We start from the raw sequence: 23,544 nt of genomic DNA on the forward strand, positions 1-23,544 counted from the left end.
AAATAACTTATAAATGTATTTTGATATTTTAATTAAACTTTCTTTTTTATATCAAATGTTCATTCTATTTTTCATTGAAAGTTTGATCACAGCTATAATATTGTGAGAGGCAGCGCATGAAGTGAATGAAAAAGTATGCCTCAACCTTTCTGTAGACAAGCACAAAAATGTTGCATTATCTATTAAAACCAGTTTGAAAATGTTAATGATAATTTGTAAATTTTGGAATGAAATTTAAAGAAACTTCATGGTAGAGTGTGTTCAAATTAAATATTAGATATAAGTTAATCGAATATGTAGCTATGCATAACATGAAGTTGAGGAGACCGAACCCAAACCGATGGCAAGACGAAGAGAAAATGGAGCTGCACAGAAGTAAGTGATAAAGCTAGTACTAGAAAACAGTCATTCTCAAAGTGACCTACAAAAAGAGAGCGAGAAGGGAGAATGAGCAAGGGAGCAAATGTGTGAGCTAGTGAGTGAGAAAGGGTGAGAGAGAGAGAAATAAAGAAAGGAAATAAAGAAAGGAAATAAAGAGAGGAAATAAAGAGAGGAAATATAGAGAGGAAATAAAGAGAGGAAATAAAGAGAGGAAATAAAGAGAGAAAATAAAGAGAGGAAATAAAGAGAGGAACTAAAGAGAGGAAATAAAGAGAGGAAATAAAGAGAGGAAATAAAGAGAGAGAGGGAGAGGGAGAGGAAGAGGGGGAGGGGGAGGGAGAGAGGGGGGAGAGAGGGGGGAGAGAGAGAGAGTATGAAAGCGAAAGAAAGAGAAGGGGAGGCAGAGAGAGAGAGACCAAGCAAGCGAAAAAAAACATTGAGTGAGAGGGGAGAGAATAAGTGGGGAAGTAAGTGCAAACGTAAGTGAGAGGTCAAGTGAGGGAATGTGTGAGAGAGTGAGTAAGAATTTAAGGGAGTGATTGAATGAGTTAGCGAGATAGCTCATAGCGAGATAGCGAGTTAGCGTGATTGAGTGAGTGAATAAGTGAAACAGTGAGAGAATGAGAGAGTGATAGATGGAGTAAAAGAGTAAGTGAGAGATTGAGAAATTGAGTAAAAGAGTGAGGGAGGGAGTAAGCGATGGAATGAGTGAGAACGTAAGTAAGAGAGTGAGTGAGAAAGTAAGTGAGATAAAATGGCAAGAGAAACTGTGAAGCCGTATTACCCTAATACATAGTCTTTAGGTTTTTTTAAAGTAGTTATGTATATATTTTTTTCATTTTGTTGAAATCCAATGACTATTCTTAATAGAAACTAGTGCTCATGAATTTTTTTTGACAGAGGTTTTTTAATTATTTTAATACGGTTACACTCATTTTTAAAAGAACATTATTATTTGCATTTCAGATTTTTTCTCCTATTCTATTTTTGACCATGTTCTCCTTGTCTGTGTGTAGCAAATTACCACAACAAACCTTGTATTTTTACTCGAGATTTTAAAGTTGCATGAGCTATTTATTAAGTGTTGATTCAGAGACCAGAGAAGGTGTTAAATTATCACTCATATCAACATTTACTAGCAAAAAGTGCATCCATAATTTAAAGATCGGATGCTACGCATAGGCAAACTATCGGAAATTTTAAATAATAGTCATAGTCACAAAATGTAAAGTGTACCAAGAAAAGTTACACTTTGATGCAAACATGCTCAGAAGTCTACCCTTTAGCTTGTCTGATGCTTCAAATGATGAAATTAGAATGATCAACTGAACCTGTAGCCTTGTATAGACATTTATGTGACTTATAGGATATTCATGCATTCTCACTATAATTTATTTTGTGTTGAACAGTGGATTTATTTAGAAGCCCTCAAGGTGTGAATACGACAGTGATTAGAAATGAGATGGCTTCATTATGTGATTATCTGTTTTAGCTGAACAGCAGGTGTTTCCCACCTTCAGGTAAGTACAAAGAGAAAACTCTAACAACCAGAATTGGTTATTTTGCAGTCTCCACTGGTTGGTACAACAGGCTCAGCTAACAAGCTATTCTTTGCCTTTTGATTGCATCAACATTTACTTCTATTTATGGTTTTTCTTTGCTTAATGATTTTTTTAAGCAATTTGAATAATTCTTTTTATAAATCAGCAGTTTTCTAGGTTGACTAATGAAAATAGATTGCTTGTTTGATATGTGAATAGAATTTTCAGTGGAAAAGATTATGCACAATTGAGCTAACCAGTACAACCCACAGCCCTAGATAACAAAACTATTTTCATAGATTTTTTTAAAACTTATTCTTACAAAGTAGCAGTGATATAAGTAAGGTACATATTTTTATTGTATATTATATTACGAAAAGTTTTATAAGAATCATTCATGAGCAATCAAAAAATGACCCCATGAATTAGCTCAAATGAAAAACTAATTCAGTTTAAAATTACAATTTTTTAATTTTAATGAGATTCTAGGTCATACCTGATTCTGGTTTTTATGCTGAATGTATTCCAATTTGGATGTAGATTTATAATTAATTAACAATTCTGGAGTCTGATTTGGATTAAACATTAGAGTTAAACCATATTAAGATGTAAGCTTCAATTTTTATTTTTAGATACACTTTCAAGATACAATTCAGAATTTTATTCTGCTTATTTTTCGGATTAAAAATTGGTTATCGATTTAATTTCAGAGTTGATCTTGATAGCAAAATATGTTTTAGGTTGAGATTTAATTCTGATATAAATTCAATTTTTAGTATTTCTTATAGTTAGAACTGTATTTAAATTATGCATCATGGTTATGCATCTAAACCATACATTAACTGATAATCCAATTTAAATACTGTTTTGTATCTGAACCTATACAACAAATCAGAGTATTACATTACCTCAACAATTTTTGAAAAACCTTGTTTGGGTTTTTGGGCCTATTGCAATTCAGAATTGTAATTGCATTTTGGTTTATAAGCGAAAGAAGATCTCAAAATAGATTTTAACTCAACATTAAAATTCCATGGCCTTACTAATGCAGATTTAAACTGGGATATCAATGTGAACTGCAGATCTGATTAATAATCGAAAACGCTTTTCGTGTAAGATTTTTTTCAAATTAGAAAATAGACTCAGGTCCTGACATTCATTTAGGTTCCAGTTTGGATTTTCAGTTTGGAGTTATTAACAAACACTGACTTGGTTTCTGATTCATTTTCTATTTCAGACTGCTATATGAATTTGTTTTTATATCAAATCTTCTAATTCCGTAAAACTGTAGATATGCTTAATGGAAGTACTACAGGATGCAGCTATGAAAGTTAACTAAAAGCTTTAATAGATGGCAAGAGTGTAAAGCTTCACTGTCTAGTAGCACCAAAGTTAATTTATTAATAGAGATTTATTCTAGGAGTAGATATAAACTATAAACTGAATAGTGTGACAGTTGATTCATGCAGCATTGTAAAATTTGATTACTCGGATAGTTCAGCGGTAGCTGCTGCAGAACAAATGCTACACTCTAACAATCTATGCATTAATGATATTGGCTTTATAGCTATGTTCAATTGCATCAGGTTGACAGTTAGCTGGAAATAGATAGAAAAACAATCAGCTCTAAAAATTCAATGTGGAGACTATGATATAAATAACTCATGCAGAAATAAATATAGCACTGAAGTTAAGCAGTGGATTAATGAAGGATGGTAAGAATCTCAAAACAAAGCATGCTTGGTGAGGTAAAGGGAGGTACATGTAATTCCACTTATTGCCATTCTGCAAAGTAAGACATGCCATAGACTATAGCCGTGAGTTGAATAAGTATGTAACTAAAAAAACAGAAAGCATTGTAGCAGTATATCAAGAGAAACTATAATAATGGCGCGAGTTGGGTGATCAGATATGCATACTTGATTTGCAGAAGGCACACTTACAAGTTAATGTTGATGTATCCTTGCAGCAGTTTCAAGCAGTGAATTTCAATGTCAGACTGTATGTGACAACTTGTATAAGGTGCAGGTCAAGCTAGCGCCTAAGATCTCATCTAGTATAATAGCCATTGTCATTCCTAGATGACAATACCGTAAGCAGTTGCAATCACTATATCGTTGACAATCATTTGAATGAATAAATTGTTCCTATACACAGCAAAGATTCTGAGTTGCTTGGTGAGCAATCTCAAATAACTACAAAACAGATGTACTCAATATGTGGGAAATTAATAGGTCACTATTTGGTAGCTAGATGGCTCAGAGTAGTACGTAGTTACATGGAACGCAAAGCCAACACATGTGTTCGGGGCAGGTGTATACCTTGAACAATTCAATCCATGTTAATTGAAGTGCTAAACATGCACAGAAACATGACCCGCTCAGGGAGCCAGTGAAGTGCAACTGGAACACCAAAATGGCAATTTTTGAGACAATGCTAGTAGCTCTAAACTATGCAGTATAAGTGTAAGCAGAGATTGACAAATTGATGGTAGAAGATACAAAATGGTAACGAGGTATCAATGATGAAACTCTTATAAACGCTGCAGAGTTAGATAGACCGACAAAAGCAATAAACATAGTTTTTAAAAATTTGAGAAATTCGCAGATTTGTACAGACACAGCCACAGTGTATTGCTGGGAATTATCTAGGCTGAATGATGTGAAAATGCCTAAAGTTGGAGGTACGAGTGAAATGATTGGGTTAGAAAGATTTGTCTTAATCATTGACATTATTGAATAGGTTGGTTTTACCCTTAGAGTTTAATTTGTCAGATCTCAAAAAAACAAAGCAGACAAATTACCAAGAGTTTCCTAAACGCGATTCATAACACAGATATGCAATTTAACATAACGGTTTTAGAAAATAAGGGAGACAACCTGCACAAACTTCTAAATATTCATCTTGTAGCAGTAAATCAAACTCAACGTTGAGCAACAATAAAGGGGATGCTGGCATCTGCAGAAAAAATGTAGGAAAAATGTAAAAAAGTTGTAAAACATTGCGATGTGTCTATGTGAGTAGATCTGGCTCCAGCTCAGTAGGAAACTGAGCAAGTAGAGGTATCAAGAGACTGGTCTCAGTTAGCAGTTAATATAACTAGTTACATCAATTCAGAATACTCAACAATAATAGACTGTGGCCCTAGCAGATACAATGTATGTATTAGAAGGAAGCTATGTAATAAAACATCCGTGGCAGTAATAGAGCAACTAGAGCAAATATTTACTGAGAGGGCGATCCAACTGAAATTCTGTCCGACAATGGCTAATGCTTTAGAGTTGTAGTTTTCTGACACGCAAATAGAACATCAATCACATATTTACACTAGTTCCTTATTCAGAGTCACCGAAATTGGCGTTATAGAAAATGAGAGTGTGTTACAAAACCAGTGTGTAAAGGCTGCTTATGTGAGGTTTCTTTAAAATATTTGGTTTAGAGTGAATTTACTGAATTACGATGCCATTACCATAGTATTGTTCAGACATCAAAAAATGACAGCTATCTATAGAATGCATTGGTATCTATTGGTATCTATTAGCATTGGTATCTATTGGTATCTATTAGCATTGGTATCTAAAAAATAGATATAGAAAATCCCCGAACACGGTGTTTCTGCAAATACTGACATAATTGTTTCTGTAGTTCCCTTTCGTTGTTTTACTTATTGTATTTTGTGCTGTAAGAGGATGATGGAGTTATGATTTGTTTTGTGTATGTATCTCTTGTTATAAGTTTGCCCTTTCATGCTACATATATGTAGTGACTGAGCCTAGTTTAGCTTTTTGATATGCTGATCAAGGGCTGGGTGAACCAAAAATAACATCATCAACTAATCATCTATATGTTCAAATCTCCCCGGAAGTTGCTGTAAGAGCTCAGGAAAGAAATCCAATAAGTCTATCAACTCTTATTGGTTACCATTCAAATGATATACAATTTTGTTCAATTTTTTTAATGTATGTGATTGATTCAGTTTTAATATTGTGAAAACTTGACACATGAAATTAATTTGTTTCATATCCATTGTTGTATAATAGAAATTGCATCTAAAAAATATTTTTTCTTGTGCCGAATAACGAAATCTGAGTTAATCTGGTCTTGAAATTTAAAACCATAACAAAACACAACTAAATGGCATACAATTTATACTGTTTCTATACAAAAATGAGTAATGACACTAATATTGATAGAATGAAATAGTAATATGATAATTGACAATAAATGCAAACAAAATCAATAAAAAAGGAAGTTTAGTTACCGAAACGAATGATGATGGTAGGTCAACAGAAGTGAAGGTTATGAGAGATGGAATGAAATGAGATGTTACCATTTTATTAATGTATGTTGTTATTATTTTAGTATGTACACCAATAACTACGTAAATATGTTACGTGTTGACAGTGATCAAACCTGTCATATGTTGCAAGCGATAGTACTCACTTGGTGTTACATGTATTTTAGAACAGAAACTGATATTTCAATGAACATGTTTTAATAGCAATAAAACGAGTATAAGGAAACGGTAACACACATATCAGTCTTTAAAGACATATTTTGACATACAACATTGAAAAAAAATATTATCAAATTCTTAACACAATGCTACTTAATTTTTACTCACGTAAACTTTTGCTTATTATTACTTTTATGTTTTGTATTTTTGGCATAGTTTTTGACTTTCACTGCATGCCAATTATACAAAGTAGCAATCATGTATGTGTATTTCAATCTTTTTTTTAAAGTGTCCAAAGAATTTGATAACAATTAATTACACAACGACAATAAAAAAACAAACTGAATGGCTTATATCGGTTGCCTACACAAGAAAAATACTGTATCGAAAAGTTTTTCTCAAACATTTGTATCTATATCAAAGCATACATTTTTGCAAATTACACTGTATGTGTTGCATCTCCAACCATTCATATATCAGGACATACATATGCCAAGGTTACACTGTAGTAGCCTAAGTTAGATAAGGCTACTACAGTGTAGTATCCTTAACAGATGTTTAATATAGAAGCGAACTAGTTGAAGTCAACTTCTAAACAAGTAAATTCTGAACAATGAAAGACTGAGATATTCATGAAAATGAACTATAAACTATTTGCTAGTGGCTTCTGGTTTGTTGCATCATCTCAATTCTTGAGAACATTTACAATACTTCCTCGGCAGCATCAAAGCAATCCATAAAGCAGCTATTACCTACAGAAAAATATGAAATTGGCAGGTAAGCTATCATAGGAGAGTGGCTTAATCATAGATTGGTTTTGTAAACAATGTAAAAGAGCTTTATTTTAATGTCTAAAATCATGTCATTCATAAAGCATCTTCAAAAAGAATGGAAACAGTTTTTACTATATTTTCAAGTTTAGATATTTATTAAAAACACAAATTCATTGTAGCGTGTTTTAGACAGATGAAGAATTGACCTATTAAAAGTATATGATCAATTGTACAGCAGCTTGGTAGACAGTCAGACACATAAAAGTACCCATGTAAAATTACATTTATATCCCATTTTATGACTAAACCTTTATATTGGTTCTTTTTTTATTGCCACATTTTTAATAGAAAAAACTTAGAGTTTTGTGTTATCCAAAGACAGTTACGGATGGTTATCGACTTTTGAAAAAAAAACAAACAACAACTTAATAAAAAAATGGAGGTTTGCTAGTTCTTTCCCACTTATATCACCAAGATTTTTGTGACCACTTTACAAGTTACTTAAAGACTGCTTTGTCAGTTAGTTTACATTTAACAAAAAACAATTTTGATAAACATGTAAAATCATAAACAGAATATGATATGCTCAAATTCAAACTAATTTTACATAGTGGAAACTGGTATTAATTAAAAAAGTTACTAATTTTAAATCTGTGTTGAAAATTAACTATTAAACTGATATGTGATATAATTAGTTGTAGCACAGTCAAAAAGTACTACAAAAACGCACTAAAATAAATTTGGGCATTTATTTTTCATTTAATTTTTGTTAAGTACGTACACAACTTATGAAAGATTAGCTGTTACAAATTCACAAAGAAAAGTTTATCTAGTGTAGCACTGCATTTCCAAAAGGACTCTCACACCCAAATTCAGGATTTAGGCAATGTTATAGTGTGAGCGAATAAGGGTATTACTTCCCTAACATACCCTTGTTAGATGATACTTTCGGAAATGCATAAAACAACACAATTACTTTTACCTACACCAAATAGAATAATATTTATCAAACAAGGTCAGAACACAATTTTCCAATCATGTTTTAGAGCAACATCGTGAAACAACAATGGCTAACAATTGTCTGTCATAATTGTTCAAACCTTGCGACCGTCTAACTTCTTGACTGATTCTCAAGGCTTAAAATGCAAAGTAAATACCTTCAAGTTACCATATAACTTCATGTCGGATAAAATTCCACATAATAAAACACGCAAAATACAAAAATAAAACCACAAACAAGATCATACTTCTCGCCTTAGACCTTAAAAATTAACAGTAAGTGTACTATGTATTGATGCACATGTTGAAATACATTAAGAAAAGAACATCTCGCTACATCCCTATTATCTTATCAAGACCAGCTCACCAACATCAACTTCAATTAAATAATTTCATGCAATGCTTCAATGCTTCATAAAGTCATTTGACCTGAAGATCTTATTCAACCTTTAATAAAAGTGCAGTCACTACAGTGGTTCTTGGACAACAAACTAAACAAGTACTATGCAAGGCTGAAGATGCGCACACACTAGAGCAAATGTGACACAAAAGTGAAGCGATGTGACAAAGCGGAAGCCGCAGCGGCAAGACTGTGGCGTTTTCAGAGCGTTCAAACATGTTTGATTTTTGGCGCAACTTTTTGCATGCTATTGGCTGTTCCAAGGTCATAAACCGCAAAAAACTACAAGCGTCGTCTTACCAAATAGTAGTGTATTAATAATAATAAATCGATTACTTAATTAATGATGGTAGCGTGATCAGATATAGAAGAGCAACTCATTGCGCTGGTAAGAGAGAGGCCATGCCTCTATAATCAAATACCCCAAAATTATAAAAGAGAAGATATCAAAAGGAATAACTGGTGAGAAATTGGCAAAGAATTAAAGCTAGCTGATAAGTAAATAAATAATAATAATAATTAATACATTTTAGTTCCAATTTAAATTAATGCAAATACCACCACCATCTATATCATAAATTTGCTCTGATGGATGCAAATGATATCGCACCAAGTGTGCTCTGAGGTGACTTTCATTTGATGCCTCTGTTGCTATAGCTTTGCTTAATTTGCTTTTAGTTTGCTCACACGTTAAGTCTCACCACTTGATATTACAGCTGCACTAGATGATTCCTAGCTGTATTTCCACTTCTACGTGATTTACTGTAATCCATTTAAGGCTGGCATTACTAGGTTGAAATAGCCCAATCCTGCTCTGAGTCAGGGGAAACAATCAGTACTTTGTCAGTGCATTGATTCCCTTTTATTGTGAACAGCTGTCTGTATAGTTTAGTAGCTCTCACATACTAACCACAAATACACTTAAAAATAAAAGTAGTTTTGTTTGGACTCGTTACTAGAAACTAATTCATACAAAAAGTATGATACTTATATAAAATAAAGTTTTCTTTTATGTCTTGATGAAAGGACATCAAGGTTATGTTTTGACATGGCCTGAATTGTCTTGCCAAAACATCTGACTTGGATTTACTACAAAAGGCTGATGACAAATTCCCTGTGATTTGTTCATTGAGTGCCCAAAATCGTTTAATTTCTTAGCCGTTTTTGTGGTGTTCATTAAAATGTTGATGACTGACTAGAAGACAGATCTGAGGGCCTGTGACAAAACTAACAATCGTAAAAAAAGAACATGGTATCTCCCAAAGTGAGTTCTTATCCCCATGCCTCATGTGAATATGCCTAAAGCGCCTGGGTGATATCCAGGGGTGCTCAATATTGGTGTCAGTTTGAGAGTGGCACCAAAATAAACTGCCTCTTCTGCAATGTTGTCATCAAATTGTAATAATAGTACATGTAAAACTATAAGCAAAGGTACACCGGTTTGTTAATTCACCTTAATCAGGCCTAGACCTAAGATATCATAATGCTGATCAGGATTAAAAAATGTGGAAGGCTGATTTTCAGGATCAGCCATGTACATTCCCCAACAATGGCGTATTCATCACGGTGCCCCTTAGATGACCTTGAAATAAAAAACATACCAGAAAGAAGTACTTTGGGATTATGCAATGCAGGATCAACCATGAAACTGAAGTGTCTTAGAAGGCTAGCACCAAATACAAAAAATGTGTTTTGCAAATGCCAATAGCTAACTGATCTTTGCTTTAGCCACTTTTCATTATTTGTTGAAACTTTCCATGAGTGTGCTGGAAGCTCAAACACTTTTATATCTACTAAATAAGGAATTGTTAGTTCTTCTTATTATAAAGGCAAGATTCTGACTGTTTATTAGGTCATGTTTTAGTCCTAAAAGGACCATCAACATTCTTGTCAAGGTCGTAGGTGCTATGGAACTTCAATTTAAGTCAGTACTCTACACATAAAAGATAACGATGTTTAAAGCAAAACCTATATTCCAAAAATACATGTAACTACCTCTTCCCTAAATGCTACTCATCAGCAAATAGGACTAACTGTTCCGCATATAAAATAAAAAACCTATTTTAGTTATGCTACTAGGCAAGCTAGGTAATGCAGATATTTTATCTTTTAAGGTTTATTTTGTGAAGCACACGTGATAGATTCATGAATCGGCATCATAAAATAATCTACTGTTGTAAGCATAAAGTTGTTTTTTCCATTTTATATGAAGTGACTCATGATGATTTAGCAGCAAGCCATAATATAAGGACAAGATAGGTGTGTCAGTATATATGTTTATCATTTCAAAAAGAGACAACTCACTGTTTGCCTGTTACTATGGTTACCCTGTTTGTAGAGCTAGCTGACTACCATGTACCTGTAAATTACCCTGTCCTGATTATTTACAAATATGAGAAGTGTTTGATATGTTTCAAATTCTACCTGACCTAAATTAATAGTAATCACAGAAATTTGATCAAATCAAATAAACATTGCGTTTTTCAAAACTGAATTTCTATTTCTATTTCTATGACTTGCGTAGAAGGATGAAGCATTAGAAAAGCTAGTTTAGGTCTCCAGCAACACAAAATCAGTCAAACAATTTTACGTTCAAAGATTTATTTATTTTACAAAAAATAATCTACAGATTGCCTATTGTTCTCTTTAAGAAACAAAATTAAATTCTTTACAGTTTGTATAACTAGTTTGTAAAACAGTAGCAACATACAAACATAATAGGCATCCAAAAACACAAATTCAGTCCCAAAATTTTACATCAACAAAATAAATTCATTTTACAAAAATTTATCTACAGATTGCCTATCACTCTTTTTAGGAAAAATAAATTAAATTATTTACAGTTATATCTAGTTGGTAAAAAAGTAGTGACATACAAACTACTGAATATAACTTATTAGTAGCAGCAATAGACTGTATTGGCAGCTTTTGCTAATCAGCTACAGACTGATAACAATGATTCCATTATTGAGAAAATCTAAGGCCCTAGTACTATAGGATTTATTTACTCATGGAAAGGGTAATAAATCACTCTCACACAGTAAAAAGATTGATTTTATTTGCAAGATCATTTATCTTTGGTGATAAAAAAATAAAACTAAATGTAATTTACAACTGCAGTTATATTTTAAAATGCTTCCTTTACACAAAATTTAATACAAAATTGTTTCAGCGGTCTAAAGATTTATTGATATTGACTAGAAATTCCACTGTCATACAGCCCACGACCAAAGAGATGGCCAGAGATATTGGCAAAAAAATAAAGGGTACTGATGGTTGAGAAATGCAATATTAGCAATCAAATGGCTCTGCAGTGCAATAGGATAACTGCAATGGTAGCTGTAATGTACTGGGTGTAGGTGTTATTATATACAACAATAAGCAATAATGAATAGAAAATATGTTTATATTTTGCCCCTGCAACAGGAGAAATGCAATATTGGCCAATGTTAGAAGTAAAATGCACTGCTATTCTTAGAATAATCAATTTTATTAATATAGTAATAATAGAAAACCAATATACAATTTTGTTTACATTTCAAAACGTCATAGGTAGCAATATCAAAAAGTTGTGGTATTTATATAGGTTTTTAGAAAATTTATTTAAAAAGTGTTTGGTCATGACAAACAACAAGAATGAAAGGAAAATATTACACGTTTATATCTCTCCCTTGCAATAGGAGAAATGCAATGTTGGCCAATATTATAAGTAAAGTGCACTGATATTATTAAAATAACCAATATTGTTAATGTAGTAATACAGCAATAATAGAAAACCTATGAGCGTTCATGCGTCTCGAAGATTTCTGCAAACTGCAGCAAAACAAAAGCTGTTATAAAAGTGTTATAAAGCTGTAGGCCTAATTTACTGTAATGTATGTAATTCAACAACAATAAAGAAATATGTTTATTATAACTCTGAAATGCAAAATTAGAAGTAAAATGGCAAGCTACTGTGTACTATACACAGTTTGAAAGTTGGTTGCGTTGAATGTAGAATGGTTTTGATAAGCGATCTTTAACAGAAAGCGGGTAGGAGCATTCACGCGTATAAAAACGTAGCAAAATAAAAAATGTTCTCGTCATGAAGGGGCGTTGTAGTTTGGTCCTAGTTTGTCCATAAGTTGTAAAGGATTTTGGCTAACGTTTCAAATAATGAAACCTTCAGTGATTGGACAAAAAACACAGGCTGATAAACTGTGTACCACAATTTCGTACCTGTAAATCGGTCTACGCCTCAAACGGTCTACGTTTATTACAGAAACCTTTCGAATAAATTCGAATACAAGTAAGAAAGGCCATAGACTGATGGAATGAGCAGGGTTTTCTTGTGAAATGCGCACTGCTAAATAGTTCTACAATCGGTCGCACGGCTTTATTGGCGTTTCAATTTTCGGTCTTAACTTTTATTAAACCGAGCTTTTCAAGCTTTTTGTGGCAATTTTCGTTCAAATTAATCTGTCTATTTGTGTATAATCCGATCAGATGGGTAAGTTTTAAAATAATACCAACGGTTTACAAAGACTTGGTAACATATTTAAATAGGTTTAAATGTGTTTTGTATCGTTATTATACTTTAACGACTTTACATTCCGATGCTTAAATTTTTTGATGAAATTTCTTGACGAGGGTTCGTCTCATTGTTGATGAATAATTTTCGTAAATTGTGTGCACATGCATTTATCATGAAAACTCCCACACTTCCGCTCCGCTCGTGTGGTCGTGGGATAATGTTGTCACTCACAAAATAAAAGGCACAAGCAAATATTTTATATTACCCAGAAAACTTCCTCTTAAAAATGAGTTTTTAGTATATTTTATACTCTGCCTTAAAATACAGAACTTAGACGGTTGTAATGGGTTGAATTCAGTCTTGTTCTTTGAAGATTCTGTTTTCACTAATTATGGATGAATTTGGTTAATATGCCTTTTTTAAATGATATTGACTTATTTATTATTTTTGAATTTGACTTTTAAACTAGTCAACTTGAAACATTAGAGCTATACAGAATTAGGGCTATACTTGAAAACTTAAATGCTTAAAAACTTAAAACTTAAATATTTTTGCGCATTTACTGTAGATGTGACAAATTACAATAGGTCATTAAAGTTTAATTATATAAATATGTTGTGATGTTAAACTGTAAGCCTATTAAGAGTAAAAATAAATAAATAAATATATGTTCCTTGTATTATGATACAGGCTGCAGAATAACTCATATTTTATGATTGCAACTTCCAGCAACTAAGTAGATATCAAAAAAGTTTAGTGTTGAAAAATTGATTTTTATTGATTCAATTTTTGGAGCAGTAATAAGCTATTGAATTATTATAGCTTATAATATTATTACTAACCACCAATGAATCACATTTTATTCTCTTATAAAATCAGAAATTTGCTTCTTACATTCTTTCGTAAGTAGTTAGAGCGGCCTAACCTTGACCTAAGACGTGGTAAAGTCGAATGAGTCATGTAAGAGCTATACTACATATATAAACGGATGATATCTGTCTGTTATTTAGAGAAACATTAAGGTAGCCAACTGCATGCTACTACTAACCAGGCTTAATTCAGAGGTTGAACTAATTGTTTCTTAAATACTGTGATGTGATGTGCTTGATATAAAACATTGAACAGTTTGTGTAGTCAGTTTGCAAGTATCAGGAATACAAAGACTGTGGAATTGTAGCACTTGCGTAAAAATAATAAAAACTGAGTTCAACAAAATTTTAAATATAGATTGGCAAAAAAACTGTTAAAACGTTAATAACTTTGCCGTTAACTGCAACTAGCGAGTACGAAGTTAATTGTTATTTGATAATTTACTCTGCCCATTCAGCTTTATTGACACTAGTGTGTATATTGTCAGAAGAGTATGTCATTACTCACTACAATATAAGTTGTGCTTTTTATTCTGCTAAACTATCTACATATGTAAAAAAATACTGTGATTGAGGTTCAAATATTGGTTCTATATTTCATGTTATGTGCATAGACATAATAATTTTATTTAAACGTTAAATATATTTCGCTTGTGTGTGCATGTATCAAATAAATAAATTTGACAAAGGTTTAATTACCAATAGTGACGAATTAGGTGTTTATAGATTTGATATCTAGTTGATGTTGTATCTGTAATTCCATGAATGCAGGAATGAATAAAATTGGACTATAAAGTGAATTTGCAAATGTTGAGGATAGCATAAGTACATCTATTTTCACTTGATGACTTTTATATCCTTATTAGCAGCTTTAGAATTTCTGATTTATTGTAACAACTGGTCCAGCGTTCTGACAGTCAGACCAGTTCAAAGAATGAGCACAAGGAATAGTGATTTTATAGGATACACAAAACTGTTCATGGTGAAATGATATTTCTACTGACGCCACAAAAATTTATGTAGATGTCATCATCTCTCACTCAATGTGAAATATTACAATCACATACCAGGGTGTGACCTTTAGATTACTGGAAAATCAATATGGCAGGAGTGACTTCATCTTCATAACAAATGTTTCAATGCCAAATAACATCACATGATTTGGCTGTTTTGGTAACAAAATACATTATTTTTATTTATTTACCATATTTATCAACTAATGAATGCACCATGACTTTTCATTGCTTTTCATTGCCCTTAGGTTGACAAACAATAAAAATAAATTGCTAATCCGTATTAACGTAAAATTCAAAATAATAAGTTCAAAATTTCATGAACTGAAAATTTTTAGTTATTGTTTTACAAAAGTGTAAATCCTATGTGTATTTGACTTTTTTGTTGATGCAGTTTACTAAGAAACGCACACTTACCTGTATAAAACAAGATAAACTTTTAGTTATTGCTTTACAAAAGTGTGAAACCTTTTGTAAAAGCTTATTTGGAAAATTAATATTTATTATTTATTTGTTTAGACCAACCTAAACAATGACAATAGATATTTTGTATAAACTAATGCTTACAAGTGTCCAGCATGTAATATACAGTCTTTATAAATGCCTTTCAACTTCAACGACATCAATCTATGGAAATGTCTTAAGAATTACATGTAATTTATGACATTATAATCTGGTAAACAAACATATTTCAAGTGGTTACATATTATCATATTTTTTTTACATTGACATAGTATTTGCTGAAATGGATGGTATTTTAATCTTAGTAATAAATTCTACATGCAAGTAAACTTTGTTGCCAAAATATTTCCATATACATCACAAAGATATCAATACACGAATGTAGGTTCAAAATTTGAAGGCATCAGTCATTTTGGAAAATTAAGCTTCCTTGCTTATTCTTAATTCAAAAATAAAAGGAAACCTTGACTAAAATTCTCTCAAGCATCATCAAATGTTATTTGTAAAAAATATAATAAAAAGTTCAAATTATGAGGTTTGTCTATGGAAGTAAAATACATGTTATATCTTTCTGGAGACTAAACCATAAAATGTTTCCCCATCCTACATCTCCCTATCCTTCCACATCCTTGACCTTGATTAAGAGATGTCAAAGGTTATCTATTACCTGATCGTTACCAACATTTATTTAGTTTTTAGACTTTTAATAAGCAGTGATTAGGAATTTGAGATTAAAAATTTTAGTTTTTCAACCTTTTCAGCTGCACGCTAATTTTTATGGAGTTTGTACCGGTATTTTGTTCAGCAATATCCCATTGTGTTTTTGTTTATTCTGATTACTTTCCTGTCAGACAAGTCTGTGCCAAAATAAAAATTTAATCACCACTTGCAAGAAAGCTGTTTTGACAATTCTATACAATAAAGATGCATATACCATTAGAATATGTTCTTTTCTTAAGGTCCTGCTATGTCTAAGATGACCAAACATTGATTCTGAGAAGAACTTGCCACATAACTGCATTGCTTCTATTACAACTATCACATCAACTTGTGACTATCACATCGACTTGTGACTATCATATCAACTTGTGAAATTGAGCAATTTAGATCTGCTCTCAAAATTTTTTCCATCATCAGTTAATAGTTTCTGTTGTCAGCTTATGATATGACTTAGTTTACCTTGTTCACGCTATAATTAATTACATACAAATACAATGCTACTAAGGTCTATAGCATTTGCTGCTCTTTACATTGTTAATTTGTGACATTACTCGCTACCTGATCTACCTTTCAGAAACATTATTTCTGTGTTTACTTCAAATTGTTCTGGATATATTTTTGTAAGCTTTCCAGTTTCTCTCCTGCTTTTCCGTTTGTTTAGCTTGTGACTGTTACAGCTTTGAAGTTACCTAACAGCAACATGATCTCCATTTTGATGGTGAGTTTGCGTGAACAATTAAATAAAGCAAGATAGATAAAACTAATGAGTTATGACTCTAAACATAGATGGGGGAGAAAGAATAACATAGCTAATAGAGTAAACAAAGTTTACTTTGTAACATAAAAATAACAATTTAGAATGCTATAGAGCAAGTCAGGGCAGTGGAGTATAGTTGGTGAACTAGAATAGATGATGGAGAGTTAAATAAAAATAAGCAGAAATAGTACTTAGCAAAACGAGATAAAGCTTTTGTTAATTATTTTGCTTGAGATTCACCCTACGCTATTTTATCTGCTCAATGACTCTGTTGATATGGTAGTTATGGGCAGAAAACTTCAGTGAAAAATGATTGATGAGATTAAGCAGCTTCATTAAAAGTGAATAAAGATTGCTGGATGATCGCTTTGAACTGACGACAGAAGTATTCAAATAGTTGCTCGATTAGTGCTAGGTTAGACCCAGAACACCTTGTTTCTATGTTAACTGGTAGTCTCTAAAACTCATATTACTACTTACAGCAGGCTGAGAAAAAAATTATACCTGGTAGCATGACTCCACCTGTTCTCTTGTCCTAATTACTAGTTTTATATAACGATGGAATTCTCATTTTATTAAAAAAATTTCTGTCATTTCATACAAGGTTTTATCAAAGCTGAAATATTGTGTGCAGAAGCAGATCTATGGAGGAAAACAGTTTATCTCAGTGCTTTGTAGAACAGAAGAGAATAACTTATAAATGTATTTTGATATTTTAATTAAAACCTTTTTATATCAAATGCTCATTCCAATTTTTCGTTGAAGGTTTAATCACAGCTATAATATTGTGAGAAGCAGCGCATGTAGTCAATGAAAAAGTATGCCTCAACTTTTCATAGACAAGCGCCAAAGCCTTGCGTTATCTATTAAAACCAATTTGAAGACATTAGTGCCTCATTGATGATGATCTTGGACTCTTTTCATCTATTATATGCTTTTTACTAACTTTATATTGTTGAGCAAGAAATGCTAATAAACATTTTTTCTCTGTTGAATAACTTGTACTTAACTACATACTTTACTGATCTCCTGATCAGTTAGGCATAGTTTTTACAAGTTGAATATTGACTAATCTAATGAGATAATTGTACTCTTCACTGCAATGCTGCTCTCTGTGTTAGAAAAGCATTATATGCTGGTATTTTAGAAATTCACTTACCAAACTCTCTGCGCCTCAGTAGTGAATCTTTTGTTAGGTGCAAGTAAACAGTTATGCCATCATTATTAGTACAATATCAAGTTTTATTAAATAAACGTATTAGTCTTATAATTAATCTGTCTCAATGCTCATTGACTGCAGTTGCTTATAACAATGTTCTCTACAAACTGCAGTAAAAAGGCTTTACATGCTTTTTTTAATGCTTTGTTTGCGAAGATTCCTCACATACATTCAACAGTCAAATAACTCAATAAAGCATTACCACAACTTTATTTTGTTCACTGCCTATTTCTATTAACGTTTTCTCCAATAAAATAGCACATATTTCCTAATTATTCTCATGTTCGCAGTATATCTTATGGGATGAAGTAAATAAAATTGATGTGGTGCATGTTCCCTTCAATAATGTGAGATTCAAGGGTTGTATAAACCGACGAGTTAATCTATTTGTTTATGCAATAGATCAGTTCCAAATTCTTCCGTCTACATTGGTCAGGGGTCGTAGCCAGCTGAAATTGCTGTCTACCTCTTACCATCTGTAGAACACGAAATGTGATGTTTTATCCCAAGATGCACAAAAATAATTTCTTTCACACTTTCTGCCGCTTCCCTTTGGTGTCCGTCAAATGATATTTATAAGTTGTCTAAAAAGGAAGTAAAATGAATATTCTTTCAGTTTTTAAAGGAGACATATTTGAAAAAAATATGTTATGCTATGATCAAACGAGCGACATAAAACCTCAAGCATACTAATAACAAAAAGTTTCTTAGTACTAGATTAGCTAATATAATATTCAGTTTTATAAACATGTATATTATATTCTGACTACAATACTTTGTTGCACTTACCTATATTTGGAAAGCAAATAACTTTGTAGTGTTAGCTTCATATTTATCACCAGTGCCGTGAATCATGATCTTTTGCTCATTATACTCAAGATCCTGGAACTGGAGGTATATCGATATTCCTCTTTTCTGAGTAATGTGAGAAATACACTCAAGACAACAATCCTGACAAGGTTCCTTCAGTTGATGGTTTTCTCAATCAAGTTTAAATGTATCTTGAAATGTGAGTCTACTTTTTTTAGCTGATTTTTCCATTTTAATTTCACAAGATGTATGATGGACATGAGAATAATTAGGAAAGATATGCTCTTTGTATTGGTGATAACCTTAACAGAATTAGGCGGTAAACCAAATAAAGTTTTTGTTTTTCCTTTTTTGAGTTAATTGATGGTTGAATGTATGTGAGAAATCTGCTCAAATGAAGCATTAAAAGCCTGTGATGTCTTTCTACTGCAGTTTGTAAAGACCGTTGTTACAGGCAATTGCAAGCAATAAGCATTAGAACAGATTAATTGTAAGAATAATACTATAATGTAATAAAACTTAATGTTGTGCTAATAAGTCTGATGACATACCTGGTAATTTGCACCTAACAAAAAATTCACAACTGCTGTGCAGAGAGTTTGGCAAGTGGATTTCTAAAATATCAGCAGATAATGCTTTTCCAACACAGAGGGCAGAATTATACCCTATAAAGTATATAACATATAAGTAAAGAAGCCTAGAGTTATTCCTTTCTTACAGGACCGTGAGTGGAATTGGTCCTTCTAGAATAAGAGAGTTTCTAAGAGCAATGACTGCACATTAATAGTTCTTTTTATTATGCATCCAGTAAAGCCTTTGCTTACAAAAGTAATCACTCTGGAAACCATTTCGTCAAAAGCACATTTCATAAGTAGAAAGCGATTTAATCATGTAAACACGATATTTCGTCCAAAACCTCCAAAAACTCAGATATAACAGCGACATGAATTATAAATACAGCTTATGGTTAAAACCTGCACAAAATACATATTACATGTAGAATAATTCTATTACATCATAAATAGAATGAATGAAGTTGAAAAGATCAGAAAACAGCAAATGAAAACTATAAACTGTATGCTTGTTGTTTAGCTTTGACGCTAGCTGTCATAGATCGTGGATAGGATTGCCAGCGACTTAACTGGCAACACCAACTATAAGCTTGTGATGAATTTGGGCAACCTTTTGCAACAAGGTAAAATACCCAAAATAATGAGTCTTATTAGACTTTTCAGGAAGTGAGCCATAATCCCACTCAAAGGCCAGAATGGATAAACATCCTCTATTGAGCCTCTGCAATAGATCAAAGCTACTAGTATGTCTAGATCTATTTTTAAATTTTGGATTACGTCTTTGTACTGTTACGTAGAAGGACTCTGATAATTTAAAAGCCAGTGTTCTTCAATGCATTCTGCATACAGTTTTATGGAAATGACCCAAATTAATGATAGTAATATTGGCTAAAGCACTGTATATATTAAAAATCTTTGTACTGTGCTGTTCCTACTTCAGCCCACAATGGAATATCAGAAAGAAAGCAAACAGAAGAGTAACGAGCCAAATTTGTAAAATTTGGAATGAAATTTAAGGAAGCTTTGTGGTAGGGTGTGTTCAAATTAGATATTAAATATAATCTAATCGAATATGTAGCTATGGATAACATGGAGTTGAGAAGACCAAACCAAACTGATAGCAAGAGGAACAGAAAACGGAGCTGCACAGAAGTAAGTGATAAAGCTAGTACTACAAAACAGTCATTTTCAAAATGACCAGTGGTCAACAAAAAGGCAGTGAGACTGGAGAGTGCGCAAGTGAGCAAATGGGGGAGGAGGAGAGGGGAGGGGAAGAGGTGGAAAATGGGAGAGGGAGAGAGGGGGAGAGGTTCATTTTGAGGTTATTTATTAAGTGTTGATTCAGAGACCAGAGAAGGTGTTAAATGATCAGTCATGTCAAAATTTACTTGCAAAAAGTGCATCATTAATTTGGAAGTTGGATGCTACGCATAGGCAAACTATTAGCAATTTTAAATAATAGTCATAGTCACATAATGTAGAGCGTACCAAGGAAAGTTACGCTTTTGTACAAAAATGCTCAGAAGTCTACCCTTCAGCTTGGCTGATGGTTCATATAATAAAATTAGAATGATCACCAGAACCTGTAGCCTTTTATAGACATTTATTTGACTTATAGGATATTCACGCGTTCCCACTGTAATATATTTGGTGCTGAACAGTGGATGTATTAAGAAAAGCTCTAATGGTGAACACGGCAGTGACTAGAAATGAGATGGCCTCATTATGTGATAATCTGATTTAGTTGAACAGCATGTGTTTCCCACCTTTAGGTAAGTACCATGACAAAAATATAACTACCTGCAATGGTTCTCTTATAGTCTCCACTGGTTGGTACAAGAGGCTCAGCTAACGAGCTATTATTTGTTTTTTGATTGCATCAACATTTACTTCTATTTATGGATGTATTTTTGCGCAAGGATTTTTTAAATCATTTGAATAATTATTTCTTATAAATCAGCAGTTTTCTAGTTTGACTAATGATAATAGATTGCTTCTTTGATATGAGACTAAAATTTCATGTGGATTATATCATGCACATTTGGGCTAACTAGTATAACCCACTGCCCTAAATAAAAAAATATTTTTGTAGATTTTCTCTTTTAAGCTTATTCTTACAAAGTAGCAGTGATATAAGTAAGGTACAGATTTTTATAGTCTATTATATTACAAAAGGCTTTATAAGAATCATCCATGAACAATCAAAAGGTGAACCCTTGAATTAGTTCGAATGAAAAACTAATTCAGTTTAAACTTACAATTTTTAATTTTAATGAGATTCTAGGTCATGCATGATTTCAGTTTGTATGCTGAATGTATGCCAATTTAGATTTAGAGTTATAATTAATTAGCAATTCTGGAGTCTGATTTAGATTACACATTAGAGTTGAAGCCATACTAAGATGTAATATTCAATTTTTATTTTTAAATACACTGTCAAGACACCATTCAGAACTTTATTCTGCTTTTGTTTCGGATTTAAAACTTGTTATCAATTTAAATTTAGAGCTGATCTTGACAGCAATATCTGTTTTAGTTTGAGGTTTAATGTCTGATATAAATTCCATTTTTATTATTAATTATAATTAGAACTGCATTTAAATTATGCATCTAAACCGTACATTAACTGGTAATCCAATTTAAATACTGCTTTGTATCTGGGACAATACAACAAGTCAGAGTATAGTTTGACTTCAGCAATTTATTAAAAATCTTGTTTAGGTTTTTGAGCCAAGTGCAATTCAGAGTTGTAATTGCATTTTTATTTATAGGTGGAAGATGATCTTAAAATAGATTTCAATTCAACATTAAAGTTCCATGGCCTTACCAATGCAGATTTAAAATGGGATATCAATGTGAACTGCAGATCTGATTAATAATGGAAAACGCTTTTCGTGTAAGTTTTTCTTCAAATTAGAAAATAGACTCAGGTGCTGACTTTCATTTAGGTTACAATTTTGATTTTTAGTTTTGAGTTATTAATAAATGTTGACTAGGTTTCTAATTCATTTTCTATTTCAGATTTCTATATGAATTTGTCTTGAAATCAAATATTTTATTTCCGTAAAACTGTAGAAATACTTAATGGAAGTACTACAGGATGCAGCTATGAAAGTTAACTAAAAACTTTAATAGATGGCAAGAGTGTGAAGCTTAACTGTCTAGTTGCATCAGAATTAATCTATGAATGGAGATTTATTCTAGGAGTAGGTATAAACTATAAACTGAGTAGTGTGACAGCTGGTTCATGCAGCATTGTAAAGTTTGATTAGTCGGATAGTTCAGTGGTAGCTGCTGCAGAACAAATGCCACATTCTAACAATTTACGCATGACGATATTGGCTTTATAGCTATGTTCAATAGCATTAGGTTTACAGTTAGCTGGAAATAGAAAAACAATCAGCTCTGAAAATTCAATGTGGAGACTATGGTATGAATAACTCATTCAGAAGTAAATATAGCACTGAGGTTAAGCAGTGGATTAATGAAGGATGGTTACAATCTGAAAACTAAATATACATGGTGAGGTAAGGGGGGGGGGGTATATGTATTGCTACTTATCGCCATTCTGCAAAGTAAGACATGCCATAGACTACAGCCATGAGTTGAATAAGTATGTAACTAGAAAAACAGAAAACAATGTAGCCGTATATAAACAAACTATAATAATTTTGCGTGTTGGGTGATCAGACATGCATACTTGATTTGCAGAAGGCATACTTACAAATTAATGTCGATGCGCCCTTGCAGCAGTTTCAAGCGGTGAATTTCAATGTCAGACTGTATGGGATGACTTGTATAGGGTTTAGGTCAAGCTAGCGCCTAAGATCCCATCTTGTATAATAGCCAAAGTGTTACTCCTAAATAAAAATATCTGAAGCGTTTGTAATCACTATATGTGACCTTTCACATGAAAATCAACCGAAATGAGGGATTTTCAGATTTTGAGTTAATAACACAGCCAGATGCAAAACTTTGTAGAGAATTTAAAGCTTTTTGAATTTTTGAGTTACATGTAGCTTAAGTAGTTCAGCAGATATTGCGAATCTTTGAAAGGCA

The 23,544-nt window shown here is 32.3% G+C and overlaps 1 pseudogene; it reads left to right on the forward strand.

Moving 5' to 3' along the window:
- Positions 1-302: 302 nt before the first annotated feature.
- LOC137390468 (uncharacterized) overlaps positions 303-23,544 on the forward strand; it is a 41,145-nt pseudogene continuing 17,903 nt past the window's right edge.

Source organism: Watersipora subatra, chromosome 3, assembly GCF_963576615.1.
Source record: "Watersipora subatra chromosome 3, tzWatSuba1.1, whole genome shotgun sequence".
NCBI lineage: Eukaryota > Metazoa > Bryozoa > Gymnolaemata > Cheilostomatida > Watersiporidae > Watersipora > Watersipora subatra.